Here is a 6000-nt window from a genome sequence, read left to right on the forward strand (position 1 = left end):
CTCCCACCTATCTGTTCCAGTAAATAATGCCCCCTTGTAGATGCCCCCATAGTGCTCCCACCTATCTGTTCCAGTAAATAATGCCCCCTAGTAGATGCCTCCATAATGTTCCTCTCCCCCATGTGTGGCAGTAAATAATGCCCCCTAGTAGATGCCTCCATAATGTTCCTCTCCCCCATGTGTGGCAGTAAATAATGCCCCCTAGTAAATGCCTCCATAGTGCTCCTCTCCCCCATGTGTGCCAGTATAATGCCCCCTAGTAGATGCCTCCATAGTGCTCCTCTCCCCCCATGTGTGTCAGTATAATGCCCCCTAGTAGATGCCTCCATAGTGCTCCTCTCCCCCATGTGTGCCAGTATAACGCCCCCCTTGTAGATGCCCCCATAGTGCTCCTCTCCACCCATGTATGCCAGTATAATGCCCTCTAGTAAATGCTCTATAGTGCTCCTCTCCCCCCATGTGTGCCAGTATAATGCCCCTAGGAGATGCCCTCATAGTGCTCCTCTCCCCCCATGTGTGCCACTATAATGCCCCCTAGTAGATGCCGCCATAGTGCTCCTCCCCCCCCCCCCTTTCCCCATTCTGGGCAACAGCATAGTGTAAAAAAAAATAATAATAATAATTAACTCACATACTCCATGACACTCTCAGTGAAGCGGTGAAGACCTCTTCTGGCCTGTGTCTGGCGCTGTATGGCTCAGGCGGCGCAATGACATCATCGCCCCGCCTGCACCGGCCTCTGATAGGCTGCATGTGTAGTGCCTGCAGCTTATCAGAGGAATGGGTAAGGAAAACACCTCTCCCCTGCCCCGCTGCAGAATCCATCTGTATCGCTGTCCTGAGGATGGCGATACAGATGAATATAGAGATGAACGCTTCCACAATGGAAGCGCTCATCTCTCCCTGCCTTGCCGCGGAACCTCTCACGGTCCCCCCTACCGCACTGGGCCCCTGTGCAGCCGAACCAGCTGAAGAGGCGGTATGTCCGCCCCTGTGTTGTGCCATTCCTTTGTTATTACTACTAGAAGGGTATGAGTGAATTACTAGCAGCTAGCAGTAAAGGTACAGATGGGCGTTACCAGTTGGTGTGTCCGTGCATAGTCTGACACTGGCAACACTGATTGGAGTCAGACGCAACAGCTACTGGTAACAACCAGCAGTACCTTTACTGCAGACTGTTTGTACATTTGTAAACTTCTAGCAGGAATACTACAGGACAGCACAGTGTCATAAGAATAGATGCTCCAGAATTATTAAATCGGGAATACAAGTAGTTACTAAAGCAGACATGTCAGGAGTGGTGCCTTACATGTTACAGTTCAGTGGATACAGCCACATAGGAACATTCAGTAGAATTGGGTGATCAGTTCCAGGCCATGCTTTGTATTGAATGTTTTGTCCATTTTGGATAAGGCTGTATTCACACGACATAAAAAAACACCATTAAAAATAGACTCACTGTGAGTTTTTCATGGCCATTCTACATCCACGTGTTCATCCTTTTTTTGTCCATTTTTTATGGATGTTTTGCATCCATTTTTCACGGCTGTTAAAAACTGCCATGAAAACGGATGAATTTCATTGGTTTATTCTTTTTAAGCATCCTAACCCCTGCAGTGGCCTCGATACACCGCCACAGTGCCCCAAGTACGTATAATGGCCCCCTGTAGTGCCCACAGTGTCTATAATCCGCCCATAGTAGCCCCAGTCTATATACGGACCCCCAGATTGCCACCCTGTATATAAAATCCCCCCCCAGTAGTGTTCCTCTAGTATAAAATCCCCCCCAATAGCACCCCTCCCCGATCGTGGCACCAATTTAGCTGGGTAACAAGAAAAAACCTGATCCACTTGAACATGCTGACAATGAACTGGATGGACCTGATGCTTCCAGTTCCCGCCAGCACAGACCGAGTGACGTCACGTTCAAGTGGATTTTTTTATATTATTTTAACGCCTGAATGGCACTTTAACCTGTTTTTAACGGCCATTAGAAGGGAGCAACATTGTCTACGTGGCTGTTAAAAATCGCCCCATTGTCCTGTCCTATTTTTTATGTCCACTATTCAGTCACTGGCTGTTGGAAAACCGGCCACGTGAATAGCCCCATAGAGGTTGATAGTTCTAAAAACACCAGTGTGATGGCGGTAACTAAAACGGCCTCCCCATGCCGTTCTTTGCCTTACTGTAGACTAACATACTGTATGAAGGAGAGTGAGCAGACACTTTCTCAGGACCCCTTACTATTGTTCATAACAAATAAGCAGATTTACTAAGACTGATGTTTCCTGCACCAATCTAATGGTCCTAATACACAAGGCGATTTACAGACAGTTTACAAACTGTTTATGATAATTGCCTGATCACTGAGCAGAGGGGAGAGTTGCATTTACACGTCAATGATCCCCTCTGTATGGGGATGAGTGATCACTACTGTGACCGCCCATCCCCATATAGACTCATTGGGGGTCATTTACAAAGACCAGTATTTTATGCCAGTCTTTGTTTTTTCCTCTGCACTGCTGGAGGATTCGACTACTTTATGTGAGGGCATGTGCTTCGTCATAAATTAGGGAGACCTCCACAGTCCGTGAGCCTGGAGTAAAAACTACTCCAGCCCCTAACTGTAGTAGTTTTCACTGCTCTTTTACGCCTGTTTCCACTCCCATGTGGCGAGCACAGTGTAAAAACACCCGTGTGACAATGTATTATTGCACAGGAGTTAAAAAAGTTGCAAAATGGGGTCTTGTGATTTCTTTCACCCCAAAAAGTGGAGTGGCACGCTTAGTAAATGACCCCCATTGATTGTCGGCAGCAGATCCCTATTTATATATATGTGCTGCCCAGAAATGGTAATTTTATGTGCTGGCCAAAAGTTCCAATCATCTGATGAATGAGCATTTTCTTGTTCGACCTTAAAGCGTCACTAACTTTTCAAAAAACCTTTGATATGTCAGAGACATGTCAAAAGTTTTAATTGGTGGGAGACCCCCACTGTTCTCTAGAATGAGTGAAGAGAGGTGCTCCCATATTGTGCCCTCTCCTTGCTGCAGAGGACAGAATCGAGAGATCAAATGGGGGGCTCAGGACTCATACCCCCACCCATTAAAACTTTTGTCTCTATGACATATCACAGTTTTTTTGAAAAGTTAGTGACACTTTAAAGGGGTATTCCCATGTGGGACAATGATGACATATTGCTAGGATATGCTATCATTGTCCAAGAGGTGTAGGTCCCACCTCTGGAAAACAGTCCGATCTCCAGAACAGGGCTCCCAAAGTGAAGGAGAGCACACTACACATACACGTCTTGCTCTCCATTTACTGCGGGGACCCCGTTTCAGATGTTGGTGCGGGCCTCACCTCTGATACCCACTCCTATCTGATATTGATGTCATATCCTACCAATATGCCACCAAGTCTAAAACTTGTTGGAAAGAATTGCCCCAAATTTATTATGAGGCTCTTGCCTCTTAATAAATTGGACACGTCCTCTGACTTCCCATGCACTATAATTTGCTACTTTTTTCCTCCTAAAAGTAGCATAAATTATTTTTTTAATCTGGAGAGACTAATGATCAGTGTATAGTGCCTGATTGACTGCCCCAAAGCCTATAGTGGGGTCTGGTTGGTTCCGTCCTGTGGTGTTGTGGACTGAATGGAAATCCTAGGAGAAAGTTATTTGAGAAAAGGTCCGGACAGATTGACCCTCCTCCTCTTTACAGAGATCGGTCAAAGTTATATTTGCTGTATTTTAAAGATTGTTCACGTTACGTTCTAGAACATTCAAATGTTCTGCATCATGTAATAGTGTCACCTAGTATGTAGTGCAACCATTAAACTTCTGTGTCTTATATGAGAATTGTAACCATCAAGAGTTTTTGTGCCACTGTAGTGCAAAGAAGCCAAAAGTAAGGCCTCGTGCACAAAACCGTATCTGTTTTACGGTCCGCAAATCGTAGATTTGCAAAATACGAATACCTTCTGTGTGCACTTCACATTTTTCTCAATCACATTATTAGAAATGGCTTTTCTTGTCTGCAAAATGGACAAGAATGATACATCTTCTATAATATGTGGGATGGACATATGGATGCTGACAGAACACGGGTGGCATACAAGTGTTTTTTTTTTTTTTTTGCAGACCTGTAGAAATGAATAGATCCGAGTTCAATCCTCAAAAAATACGGATCAGTTGCAGATGCAAAATACAGTTGTGTGCATAAGGCCCTAATTATTATCTTTTAATCAATGCAGTCTGTAACTGTTTCTTTAAAGGGGAACCCTCAACCACACATTTGCACAGTATCACAGAACAGATATGGTCATACTCAAACAAGCCAAGGGTGATGTATTGGCAGTCAGGTGGAACCTGGATTCAATACGGTGGAAAATCTGAAGAGTAGTCAGGAAAGACAAGTCAGAAGAGGTCAGGTTCAAATTGTGTGATAAATAGAAGCCAGGGGAGTAAAATCTATAACTAGTACAGATGCCAGAATGGAGCTACTTGGAATAGGCTGCTCGGCTATCCAGGGATCTCCTGTTAGATGAACTGCAGTGGTGGCTAGGTGGAGGAAGACCTGTGTCATGAACAAGTAAGTTCATGACACCTATTGACTTCAATATTAATAAAAAGGATGGACTCACAGAAGATTGTATGAAAGTGCGTGGTGACTCTGCTCAAAAGGGGGTTGAGAAGATTAGAACTGTCAGACGTTTATCTGTGACTGGTCAGTATGCTCCATCATAGACACAACAGTGCATCTGAAAAATCACAATGTCCAGGGCAAGAAGAGGAGGCTGAATGAAATCAGTTCATCCACACTCAGTTTGGCCAAGAATGTACAGTATGTTTCTTTTTTTTTTATCTTTCAAACTGGAAGGTCACAAAATGCACGGGCGATAATACACACTGTTGGATCTAAAAAGGTTACAATAAAAGAATGAGAACATTCTGATTTGAATTGAGCGTAATAAATGAGTATGGCCATAAATCTGTAGCATATGAAGGAGTCAACTCTAAATCCCATCGCTATTCCCAAGATAACAGGAGCTAAGGTGTCAGAAGTAGGTAGATCAGTACAGTGGTTCTCAACCTTTTTACGCCAAGTACCCCCTAGTGTCAAGAAGTTTGCTCCCAGTATGCCAAAGGAATAGAGCACTGATAAATGTTAACAAAATAGGACCATTCTCATGTGTGATCTGTTCTTAGCCTCTGTCAGCAGTTTCTTCAGTTTTGGCAGACAGAATAGCACACCATGCAGTGCTAATCTGGCTGTCAAAGTGACACACATCACATTAGAACCCATGGTGGACAAATATTACTTTTTAAAATACATTCTGCTCGACCAGGAGAATACAGCACTACGTACCTTTTACATCCAGTGACGTGTCCTCTGATATATATGTGCCCTTTTCTTATCTTCTCCATTCAGACCAGACCGCCATTTTTTCAGGCATGTCTCATCTCTGCAGAGTTTGTAACACAGACATCTTAGGTTTTTTATTTTTCATCATCCTCTTACCTTCTCAACACCCCATCCTGTCACCTCCCACTGTGCTCTCCAATACTATACTGCAGAAACAGATAGTTCCCTTGAAAAAACTAGTACCACACAGATAGTGCCTCCCGCAATAATAATGCTGTAAACATAGTGTCCTCCAAAAATAATTGTACTAAGGTGATACTGTGCCAGGGTCGTCACCCCCCCCCCCCCACACACACACACAGTAATAGTGCTCTCAAAAGTTCCACCTATAGTAATAATTCTCTCCCAGAGTTCCTTTAGTACTAATAGTGCCCCTACAGTGCCCCAATAGATATAATTTGTCTGAGAATTAGTAACGTTCCCTTTGGTCCCCCAGTAGTAATCAAGCCCACCATAATGCCCCCAATAGTAATTATTCCCTCTATAGTACCCCCAGTAGTAGCAGAGCCCACCATAATGACCCCAATAGTAATAATGCCCCCATTAGTAATAATGACCGTCTATAGTTCCC

The sequence above is a fragment of the Bufo gargarizans genome, chromosome 1 (assembly GCF_014858855.1).
Source record: "Bufo gargarizans isolate SCDJY-AF-19 chromosome 1, ASM1485885v1, whole genome shotgun sequence".
NCBI lineage: Eukaryota > Metazoa > Chordata > Amphibia > Anura > Bufonidae > Bufo > Bufo gargarizans.